Source organism: Ochotona princeps, chromosome 2, assembly GCF_030435755.1.
Source record: "Ochotona princeps isolate mOchPri1 chromosome 2, mOchPri1.hap1, whole genome shotgun sequence".
Lineage (NCBI taxonomy): Eukaryota > Metazoa > Chordata > Mammalia > Lagomorpha > Ochotonidae > Ochotona > Ochotona princeps.
In genome coordinates, this window is record NC_080833.1 from 132,104,103 (window position 1) to 132,115,794 (window position 11,692).

Sequence of the window (11,692 nt, forward strand, 5' to 3'; positions counted from 1 at the left end):
TTAACACAGCGCAGCAGAATGCACAGGAAGTCCAGGGACCTACGAGAAAGACAGGAAGAGACCTGACCATGATCCACCACCGCTGGTCACTCAGGGCCAATGGAGCCCAAAGAGCCACTGCCCCCTGGCCACAAGCCGCTCCAGACATGTGCTTGGCACCTAACTCAGCTAACCCCTCAATGCCCATGTGTCTTTCCGCAATGCCCCTTTGACATGGAACATGCCTGTTTTTTCCCTGGGCTGGGGCCTCTTGCAGAAGCAGCCCATCCCTGGTTTACAGGCTGCCCAGCACTGAGCGGCCCAGCCCCAGTTTTCCCACCATCAGTTGGCAAGCTAGATGCAAGAAGGAGCGCCCCCCTCCCAGGGGTCCAGCCTTCTCACATCACCAGAGAGGGGCAATGACTGCTGACCACATGTGAGCGTGGGCTGTCCATGGCAAGCTGCCCCCAGCACTGCAACTGCAGGGACATTCCAGCAGCTTCTGAGAGCTGTTTTTCCTCATTGTCCCCTGCCACAGCATCACCACTGTGACCACAGTACTAGAAAAGTCTGTGGAGACTGCAGAGTCTCTAGGTGTGAGTGAGCAGGCCCCAAGAAAAAATTAAGAACTGTATGACTAGATGCTAAAGAATAGGGGAGGAGGGTTCCAGGACAAAACCTGACCTGTTTTATTTTTTGAGATAGTTAGATATAAAGAGAGAGACAGAGAGAGATCTTCTATGCTCTGGGTCACTCCCCAGAAGGCAACAGCCAGGGGTGAGCAGGGCTATGGCCAGATCTCACACGTGGGTGCTGAGGACCAGCGACTTGGACCATCCTTTGCTGTCCCAAGCACATTAATAAAGAGCTGGACTGGAAGTGGAGCAGCGAGGACTAGAACTGGTGCCCACACAGGATGCCATTGTCATCAAGTGCTGCCCACACCTTGATCCCCTGAAGCCAGTTGTCGTCATTCCCACTAATCCCCTGGCACAGCTGGCAGTGGGGAGCAAGAGTGAGAAGGAAGCACAGCATCCCTGTGGTCTCAACATGCGGGCACAGCTTCCCCGGAAGTCGAGATGCCCAGCTCCAGCCCTGGCACGACAGGCATTTTGTGAACTCCAACTCAAGTAGCACCTTCCCCCTGTAAGTTCCAACTGAGATGCTGACTTGATGGCTCAGAATTGCTAGCTAGATCTTCCACTGAAAATTAAGGTCACTGGGAACAAAAATAATTCTACTTGATTAATGATCATTTTTAAACAGGGATCAAGAACTTTAAAAAAAAAACTGTTACCGGCAAATTGAATTAAAAGAATATCATTAAAATGTCCATATTACTGAAAGAAATTTAGTTTCAGTGTGATTTCAATCAAATTACCAAAGCCATCCTCCTCAGATCTAGAAAACATGATACTCAAGTTCCATGGAAACACAAATAACACAGAATAGCTAAAGAAATCTTCAACAACAAAAAGCAAGCTGAGGTGTCCCAGTACAGAGTTCCGACGTGCTCAGAGTCATCACAATCCAAACAGCCTGGCACCGGACAAAGCAGCCACATGGACAGTGGGACAGAAAAGAAATCCCGGAAATCAGGTCACACATCTACAACCAACACTTGACAAATGAAGTCAAACCCTGGGGGGAAGGACAGTATCTTCTACCAATGGTGCTGAGAAACTGGATCTACACGTGCACAAGAGTGAAACGAGGCTCTTCCTGACAGCTTACACAACTAATGCAAGCGGATGAAGGATCCACACCCTGACACCGTCAAATCATTGGAAGAAAACATTGAGGAAACACCCCAAGACACAGACACAGGCAAGACCCTCAGATGCACAGGCAGGAAAAGCAAGATGGCAATGGGATCGTGGTGAGCTAGGAAATATCTGCACTGCAAAGGGAACAGAACCACCGTGAGGCAGCCACCAGCACAGGAGGAAATGCGTGCAAACTCTGCAGCCGACAGAGAACTAACATCTAGGATCTTTGAAGAGCTCCAGAAAGTCAGCAGCTGTCCAGGAGTACGTGGGCAGTGAGCATGCTGGTCCGCGGGCCCATGGAGCACTTCTCCGAGAGGGCTGTGTAATTATATGAACGATCAGTGAAGTTGTTTTAGCAGGCACCAAACCTGGCCTATTCCAAGGGCTTACCAAGGTCTATCTTGGGCTTTTCCATGTCCTTTCCTTAATGTTTCCTACTGCTGTCTAATCAAAAACAAATAACTCGAGAGAGAGAGGGGAGGAGGAAAGAAGGGAGGAAAGGACCCAGCACATTAGCCTAGTGGCTAAAGTCCTCACTTGTATCTGCTCCACTTCCTTTCCAGCTCCCTGCCTGTAGCCTGAGCAAGCAGTGCATGACAACCCAAAGCCCTGGGACTCTGCACCACACGGGAGACCCAGAAGAGGCTCCTGGCTCCTGGGTTCTAATCAGCTCAACTCTGGCCGTTGCGGCAACTTGGGGAGTGAAGCAGCAGATGGAAGATCTTTCTTTGTCTCTCCCTCACTCTGCAAATCTGACTGTCCAATAAAAATAAATCAAGAAAAAAACAGAAAGGAAGGAGGAGGGGATTGAGAGAGAATGACAGACAGGTGGCAGAGAGGGGAAGCAGGGAGGGAAGAGGAAGGAGATACTTAGGTGGGCAAGGCGCGGGTTTTCAGGGGGAAATGGGGATTGGAGCAGTAGCTCTGGCCTCCCTGGAGTGGGCTGCAGCACCTCCTCTGGGATGGCCTTGCTGAATGCTCTTTAGGGTCGCCACTGGCCTTCCATCCCTACTCCATGGGCTGACCCAAAAGTGAGGATCCCACAAAGGGGTCTTAACCTCTGATGCCCTAGGACATGTGGGGGGGACGACAGTGAGACAGGGCTGCTCCCTGCCTGGCTCAACAGGCCCACAAACCAACACTGGGCAGCAGGCAGTCCTGACTCCCTGCTAGGACTTTTTCTAAACACACCATCTAAATCCCAGAAATGCTTGAGTCATGTCAGTTGGCTTTCTCTTTCTCCACATGAGTGATTTGTCAACACTCTCAATCTGCTCTAGTTAAGCCCATCAGAGCCTGGGTACAATAAGCACAAACCACCATAAACAGGCTCCATGGAAAAAACCCCTCTCTGCACCAAAGTAAGCACACACGCCTCCCTGCACCCCTGTCAGGGCTCACAGCACACACCCCTCCCTGCACCCCTGTCAGGGCTCACAGCACACACCCCTCCCCGCACCCCTGTCAGAGCTCACAGCACACACCCCTCCCCGTACCCCTGTCAGGGCTCACAGCACACACCCCTCCCCGTACCCCTGTCAGGGCTCACAGCACACACCCCTCCCTGTACCCCTGTCAGGGTTCACAGTACACATCCCTCCCTGTACCCCTGTCAGGGCTCACAGCACACACCCCTCCCTGTACCCCTGTCAGGGCTCACAGCACACAACCCTCCCTGCACCCCTGTCAGAGCTCACAGCACACACCCCTCCCTGTACCCCGGTCAGGGCTCACAGCACACACCCCTCCCTGTACCCCTGTCAGGGCTCACAGCACACAACCCTCCCTGCACCCCTGTCAGAGCTCACAGCACACACCCCTCCCTGTACCCCTGTCAGGGCTCACAGCACACACCCCTCCCTGTGCCTGTCAGGGCTCATAGCACACAACCCTCCCTGCACCCCTGTCAGGGCTCACAGCACACACCCCTCCCTGTGCCCGTCAGGGCTCATAGCACACAACCCTCCCTGCACCCCTGTCAGGGCTCACAGCACACACCCCTCCCTGCAACCCGTCAGGGCTCACAGCACACAGCCCTCTGAAGTGCCTCTTCTGGACCCTGAGAGCAAGTTGAGCAGGCTGAGAAGCTTATTCCAGGGCTCCAGGTGGAACAGGGAAAACCAGAGTGTTGACCATGGGCTGCCAGGCCTGGGCTTTTGTCATCCCAACAAAATGGCCCATCTCTGACACAGGCTGGCATGTTGGGAGCTGCCCGGGTCTGTCAATTCTGGACTCAAGCATGGTCACCCACTCAGACAGCCATGCCCTGAGCACTGCCCTAAAGGCCTGGGACCATCTCCTTGCTGCCTTGTGCCCCCACTCCCTGGGCCCGCTCAACACCTGCCTCAGACTCTCCTGCAGAAGTAAGAACAGATGCCTTCTTCAGTTGGGCACCCCCCACTCTGAGGGTGAGGGGCTAGCCCAAGGTGAAGTCAGAGAAGCCCATGTCTCCAGGCATCAGGTCCAGGCCCTGGTCTTCCAGTGTGTCCTCTTCCACTCCTTTCCCAGCAGGGGGCGTCAGGCCATCACCTTCCCGAGATCCCTCCTTCCAGGTCAGGCCCCAGGGCTCCCAGCTGGGCTGGCTGAGGCAGGATGTGAATCCCCTAAGGGTTCAGGCTCAGAGCCTCCTGGCAGCTGACACCTCCACAGGACTGGGAGGGCATGCAGGGAACCCCTTGTTGTTGCTAAGGATCCGCTGCCCAGAAAGGGATCAGGGAGGCCCCATGTGTCAAAGCATCATGAAATCCAGGAAGTTAAATAAAACCTTGACTAATGCAGCTGGGGGAGGAGTAATACATGACTGTAGGAATAGTTCAGCCCTACCCTTGCCAGAGGTGTGACTGCAGCCCCCTCCCACAACTGGCCTCCAGCCATAAATATCCACCTGATGCTGAGAGGACCCGCAGCAAGCCCTGCAGGCCCTACCTGGAGGCAGGCAGGGAAAAAAAAGACACATAGGAAAATGGTTGCAGGCAGCTTGGACCCAGCATGCTAAGCAGGACCACCTCAAGCCACCAAACCCACACCTGCTCTCCTCACTGTCACAGCCCCAGGCCACCGCTTGGTGCTCACAAGAGAGAAGAGACACGCAGCCCCCAGATGCCAGCCTGTACTTCATAGCTGCTCTCCTCACTCTGCCACAGCTTACAGCCCTGGGTTGCCCAATTGGTGCCCCCAGACCCCACCTGCACAGACCCACTCTGTCACACTCTACCTTCAGTAAACTCTGCTTCCACTGAGCCAGCTCTGATGGACTTCTGTCTCACTAAGGTCCAGGACTCTCCTGAGGCAGCGGGTCACACATCCTGGCTGGCCCATACCTACTGGCCATGTGACCTCAGGAAGCCATGGTGCTGGGGGTGGGGGCTGCTCCTGTGCTTGCTGGTATAGCTGGGACTCATCTGCTATCCCCCACCACCATCATACTCACACGTCATGTTAGCGACAGTGCCAGGCCAACAGTTCAGGCGCAGCTCATTTCTGGAGCTGGCCTCTGTTGTGCCGGCCACGACGACAGGGTTTCTGGATGGATTCAGTACCCCTGGGGCAGCCAGCAGGTCCTGGGCCGCAGGTGGGCAGGGCCCGGACCTTGGAGCAGCCGCAGGTCCTGGACCGCGGGCAGGCGGGGTCAGACCGTGGAGCGGTCCACAGATCGGCCTCGGCCTGGGGCAGGTGGGCTTAGGCGGGGCTCCCTTGACCACAACGGCCAGATATGCCACAGGCGGGCAGCGAACAGGCGGAGGTGGGGCTGTCAGCTCTCTCGGTCGTAGTTGGTCACAACCTAGAACAGTGTTATAGCTCGGCGGCTCCGGCCAATGGCAGGCCGGTCAGCGTACAGATCTGCAGGCGCCTCTTCTTCGGACCGGCGTTACAGCTCCACAGTCAGGGGCGACCTAGGGCCGTCCCCGCCACTGCTGTGGTCAAGGTCACGTTCCGCTGCTGCTTCCCTCCTTCGCGGTCGCTGGAATCGCCTTTCGGAGCCCCTTTCGCTGCTACCACCTCCGCTGCCGCCACCCCCTGGGTGCCACAGCCTCCCGCCGCGGACGCAGTCAGCACCGCGGTGCCCCGGCTGCTGCTGCTGCAGTTGCCGGCGGTATCGTCGTCGTCGCCGCCGCTGTTTCCCGAAGAATCACCAGGAGCCAGGAGTCATCAGGAGCGTTTATTTGACCATGGCCGGGTCTCCGAGGAACAAGACCCCGAGCCTCCAAATCTTAGGGTATTTATACAGAAATCAGCCAATCAGAGGGTTATTTTTTAGTATCCTTCATTTGTATAAGGGACCTTCACACTATTGGTTAGTTCAAGGGGAGGTGGGGGCTTCCTATCGAGGTGATGGGACGAGTGTCACGTAGGCAGGTGGACCGTCAGGCCTGGGGTCACATGGCCTTTCAGCTGAACAGAGGCAGGAATACAGCACCGAGCAGGGGCAAATTATTGCAGGGGCAAATTGTTTAGATTTTTAACCGTTCCTCAGCCTCCATTTTGATCCATCCTGCTGGCATTGCCAGAGCAATCGCACACTTCAGAGCGGGTTCCCTGGATGAGCCTGGGTCCCGGAGCCCGGAAAGAGACTGGCACCGCTTTGTGGAGGACAACACAACAGAGTTCCTGCTCACAGATACGCCTGTGCCTGCAGGGATCTGCCCCACACCGATGGCCTGCGTGGGGTGAGGGGCTCGCTGACTTGGTCCCTGAGGGTCGTCAGTAGACCAGCAAAGCGGGCTGGGGTGCTGGAGGAGACTGTTGCAGTGAGGAGGTTCAGGAAATTATGATCTCATGGCCTAGTTCAAAGGGCCTGGACTGGGGCAAGCAGGGACAGGGCAAAGGTGATTAAGTGTTCACAGAGAGCAAAGCAAAGTGGAAGTCAGGAAGATGCAACTTCTCTGCAGATCCCTTTGCTCAGTGAGCATCCGGCCAGGCCACCCAGGCTGTAGCTGCTGGTGGAGCACAGCAGGGGGGGGCAGAGCAGCACTTCCAGGCCCCCGCTGCCTGACCCCTTGACAGGCACCAGTGCTTGCCCTGGCCCAGGCCCCAGGCAGAGCGGCAGAAGCACTTCCTCTGTGCTGACCTGCCCATCTCACCATCCTGCTCTGGACGCTCCAGCCTGCCAGGCGTACACTCCGAGCTTGTTCCCCTTCCAGGACGGTGGCTGCGGTGCTTGGCAGGTTATCTGCTGTGCACTTTATGCCAGCTCCCAAGCCCTCATTACCAAAGCAGAGCTCTAAACTGAGATGGGGGCTGGACTATAAGTCGCAGTCTGGGCCCTAGACAGGCCTGGCAATTACAGGCTTTCCTGATGCGAATCAGGGGGCACTCACTGAGTCCCTTCCACTGACTGGGACGTAGTGAGGAGCCACGAAAGGCTCGTTCACAGAGCTGTCCCTCTATGTGGGCCTCGGTGCTGATGGGACAAACATTATAAACGGACACAGACCTGACCTTGGAAATCTGCAGCCAGGACTTGGGCCCCTCCCAGTGTGCTGGACAGGGATAAACCCTCCTGGCAATCCCTCCAGATATAACACCTGCAGGGAACTCTGCTCACACCACAGGGTTCTGCTCACACCCGCAGGAGCTCAACTCACACCACAGGAGGCTCTGCTCACACAGGGTCTCTACTCACACAGTGGCTCTGTTCTCACCACAGGAGGCTCTGCTCACACCACAGGGGCTCTGCTCACACCACAGGGGCTCTGCTCACACCACAGGGGCATCTATTTTCACTACAGGGAGCTCTGTTCACACTACAGGAGTTCTGGTCTCAGCACAGGAGCTCTGCTCACACCACAGTGGTTCTGTTCATACCCACAGGGGCTCTGTTCACATCACAGGGGCTCTGGTCTCACACAGGGGCTCTTTTTCATCTCTTCCCAGCTCTCCAGCTCCCCTTCCAATGGCCTTGCAGGACACCTCAAGGGGTCAACAGTAAGATAGGCACCAAGTCTCCTCTTCAAAGTGTCTTAGCAGGGTTCTGTCACCTCCCCCACACAAACCCATGATGTGTTTCTCTGTGGTGCCCACATCACGGCTCAGTATACAGTGGAAGCTCCTGGAAAAAGCAAATGCATGGACAGTTATTCCAGAGTCCTAAGAGGAGCAAAGGGACACAAAACAAGTAGAATGACAGTGGGATGGGGCACGGCACTACCAGGCATGCAGGGAGGAAGCTCCAAATGCTGAGCTGCCCCAAGTACAGCTGGGGAAGACTCTGTGGGTCTACTCAACCTGCCCTGCATAAGCAGAGTGAGGAGTGTGGAGTATGCATTCACCCACCATTACCCTGGGGGAGGGAGACAGGAAGGAGGAGGGGGGAGAGGGGAGGGAAGGGCTTAAGGAAAAGGGAGGGGAAGGGAGGAGGAAGAGGGGAGGAGGGGGAGGAGAAGGAAAGGGAAGAGGGAGAAGAGAAGGAGAAGGAGGGAGAGGGGAGGAAAGGAATGGACATGACGAAGGAAACAAGAGAGAAGAGGAAGGGAGGGAGGGAGGAGAGAAAAGGGGCTCTTGATGCAGGACGGGGGCATAGCACAGGTTCACTGTGCACTTGGGTTCCCCTCTGCTGGGAGTCCTTCCCATGACACCACAAGGGCTTCCCAGGAAAGTCTAGGCACCTGCTCTCCGCATACCATGTGCTGGGCCACTCACCCCCAGCACCAGCCAGAGCAACCAGCTCTTGTACTGACACTCTGGAAAGATCCAGTGTTATCCCCAGGCCTCGGGAGGGCACCAGTCCCAGGGCAACAATAATCAGGCAAGTCCGAGTTGCCACCCCAGAGGAAGCTGGCCATGACCACCAGCCTCCCCTTTCTTTTGTGAAGGCAGGAAGGGCAGCAGGTTATTCCAGCAGCTGGTTCCTGGCTGCTCTGCAGGGACAGACCTGGAGGAGACACTCACAGTGTGTCAGTCCCCACTGCAATGGGAGAAGTCCCAGTTCCAGGGATATGGCCCAGGTTTGTCTTCTGCTCAGCAATACCAGTGAGGTTGCCACCACCAGGGCCTGGCCAATTCCCTTGAAACACTTCCATGGCTATTGTGGGCTGTCCATCTCTCTGTGTGTACTCTGTGTGCAGGTATGTATGTATGTGCGTGCCTGTGTGTGCAGGTGTATGCATGTGCATGTGTGTGTTAGGGTGTGTGCATATGTGTGCATTCTGTGCACATCTGTGTGTGCATGCTCTGTGTGCCTGTATGTGTGCTATTTGTGCCTTGTGTGCAGGTGTGTGCATGTATGTATGTGTGCCTGTGTCTATGTATGTGAGGGTGTGTGCCTGCATGTGCATGCTCTGTGAGCCTGTGTGTACATATGCTCACACAGTCTGTGTGTGCCTGTGTGTACATGCTCTCTGTGCCTGTGTGTACATGCTCTGTGTGACTGTGTGTGCATGCTCTGTGTTCCTGCATGTGTAGGTGTATGTTTGCATGTGCATGTGCAGTTGTATGTGGATTCTGTGTGCCCGTGCTGAGATTGCCATCTGATCTGCCAACCAACCTTCAGAGCCCAGCTCTGAGTTTGGGACCTTTTGGGGGGAGCTGGGTTCACCTGTTCCCTCTTTGTCTGCAGAAGGAGCAGCTGGGGATGGGCAGGCTCCATCATGGTTTGTCTAAGTCTCCCCTAGCGTTCATTCTCTTTGACCCAGCTGCTGGCCACCCTCCTGCCGACCAGTGGAGCCACATGTTCACTCCTAGGGACAGACACTGCTTCCTTGAAAATACTGAGGCTCTGTCTGTGACTAAGTTGGTATAATGATGATTACAATTTCAATTGGATTTATTACTGAATATTTATGAGAGTTACATTAATTTTCTTCCATTTTAACAGAGACGATAGAAATTAGCATTTCCAGGCTGGCACTGTGGCAAAGTGAATAAAGCCTCTGACTGTTTTGGTAGCATCCCATACTGGTGAGGTTGGTGTCCCACTTGCTCCACTTTCCATCCAGCTATCTGCTAATGAGCCTGGGGTAGCAGCATAAGATGGACAAAGTGCTTGGGGTCCCAACATCTGCTTGGGAGTCCCAAATGATGCTTCTGACTGCTGGCTTTGGCCTGACCCAGTGCCTGACCATTGTGACTATTTAGGGAGTGGACAAGTAGATGAAAGACCTCTTTGTATCTGTTTCTCCCTTTCTCTGATTTTCAGATAAAACAGATAAGTATTGAAACAAAATAAGCCACATTTCTGTGGACTGGTCACTTGATGCCCAAACAGCTTGTGCACTGCTGCCAATCTGTCTGCCCACATGCTTTTCCTTTTAATGCTGTGAGGACTTGCTGGCGGTCTCATCTTAGTTCCAGAGGTCAGCATGGTGTTGCCGCAGGAGCACTGATTCCAGTGGCCAGCTGCAGGCTCCTCAAATGCTAAGGAGCCCTCACCAAAGGTTGCCTGGCCAGCTGCAGGCTCCATGGATCCCTGAGAGTCCTCACCAAGGGGTGAGCATGATCCCACCAGGGGATCCCCCTTGGAGAACATGCCAATGCAGATGGCACATGATTGTGGTAGCAAGGAGCTCTTGAGCCTGCTTTGATGGGGGAGCCAGAGGTGGGACCATAGCAGGGAGTGCAAGTGTGGTGGGCTCTGGCAGTCACCACCCCAGGAAGCCCTTAGCCTAGAGCAGCTTGTCTCTGACATCTGTCCCTTACACCTTTCCTGTTGTGGCTGTTCCATGTGCCATCACAGGGTGGTGGTGGGGTGGGGGAGGCACGGCCTAGGGATCACCCACAACAACAGTAGTGGTCCCATGTATAGGGGCAAGGTCTTTCTGGAAGCCAGCGGCTAGGGCATGCAGCCCACAGCAGGTGGCAGATTCAAGGCAAAACCGAGGCCCAGCCCAAGGTGAACAGGCACCAAGCACTATGAGGAAATACTGAAAACAGTTTTGAAGGGAGCTCAGGGGGTATGCAGCCAGCATGGGTAGGAGTGGGTCTTGCTGGGGACACAGCAGACCCTGCACCCTCCATGGACCTGCTCCATGCACCATGGCTGCATGCTCTGCTATTGACCACCAGGACCCGCATCCCCCACAGCCCTCTTGGGTGAGTTCTCCTGGGTGGCCCCCTCCTGGGTGAGTTGGCCTAGGTGGCCCATCCTTGGTGGCCCTCCTGGATGGTGGCCTCTCCTGGGTGGTCTCCTGGGTGGCCTTACATGGTAGATCCTCCTACTTGGCCCTCCTGGGTGGGTCCTCCTGTGTGGCCCCTCCTGGTTGAGTCCTCCTGGGTGACCCCTCCTGGGTAGTCCCCCCTGGGTAGCCCTGCTAGGTAGGCCCTCCTAGGTGGCCTGCATAGGTGGCCCTCCTGGGTGTGTCCTCCTGGATGGCCCCTTCTGTTTGGCCCTCCTGGGTGAATCCTCATGGTTGGACGTCCTGGGTGAGTCCTACTCGGTGGTTCCTACTGGGTGGCCTTCCTGGGTAGGTTCTGCGGCCCTGCCTTGCTCAGGTCCTGTGGGTGGGATTCATCTGTGTCAACATTGTGTCCACAGTTGACACCAGGACCCTGCTCCAGTTCCTTCTTTCTGGGCCCTTGAGTTGGGTCATCATGGTATATACATCCCACTTCACCACAATGAGTAATTGGGAGGATTTACTCTGACTTAGGAGAACAGTTCTGGGCAAGGCCATTACAGACTTCAGTATCAAATGTGTAAGGTGTTCTGTCACCAGAAACAGGCCCTTTCCTGTGCACCAACAGGCATTCAGGACAGTCACAACATACCTAACATTGTTCTGATTCTGCCTCCATTTAGGCAGCTACTTGACTTGCATTTGTCATTTTGTGTCCATTGTGAGGGTGGTCTAAGGGCCAGTTCCCCAGGAGCCATAGGGCAGCTACACTGGGTGCCCAGGGAGCTTGCCAACACCACAGACAAGTCCTACTGCTGAGCTTCTGAAAGCAGCATCCCCCAGGAGCAGCCCTGCCAGGCACCCCCCATCCCAGCCATCCCACCAACAGTTGTG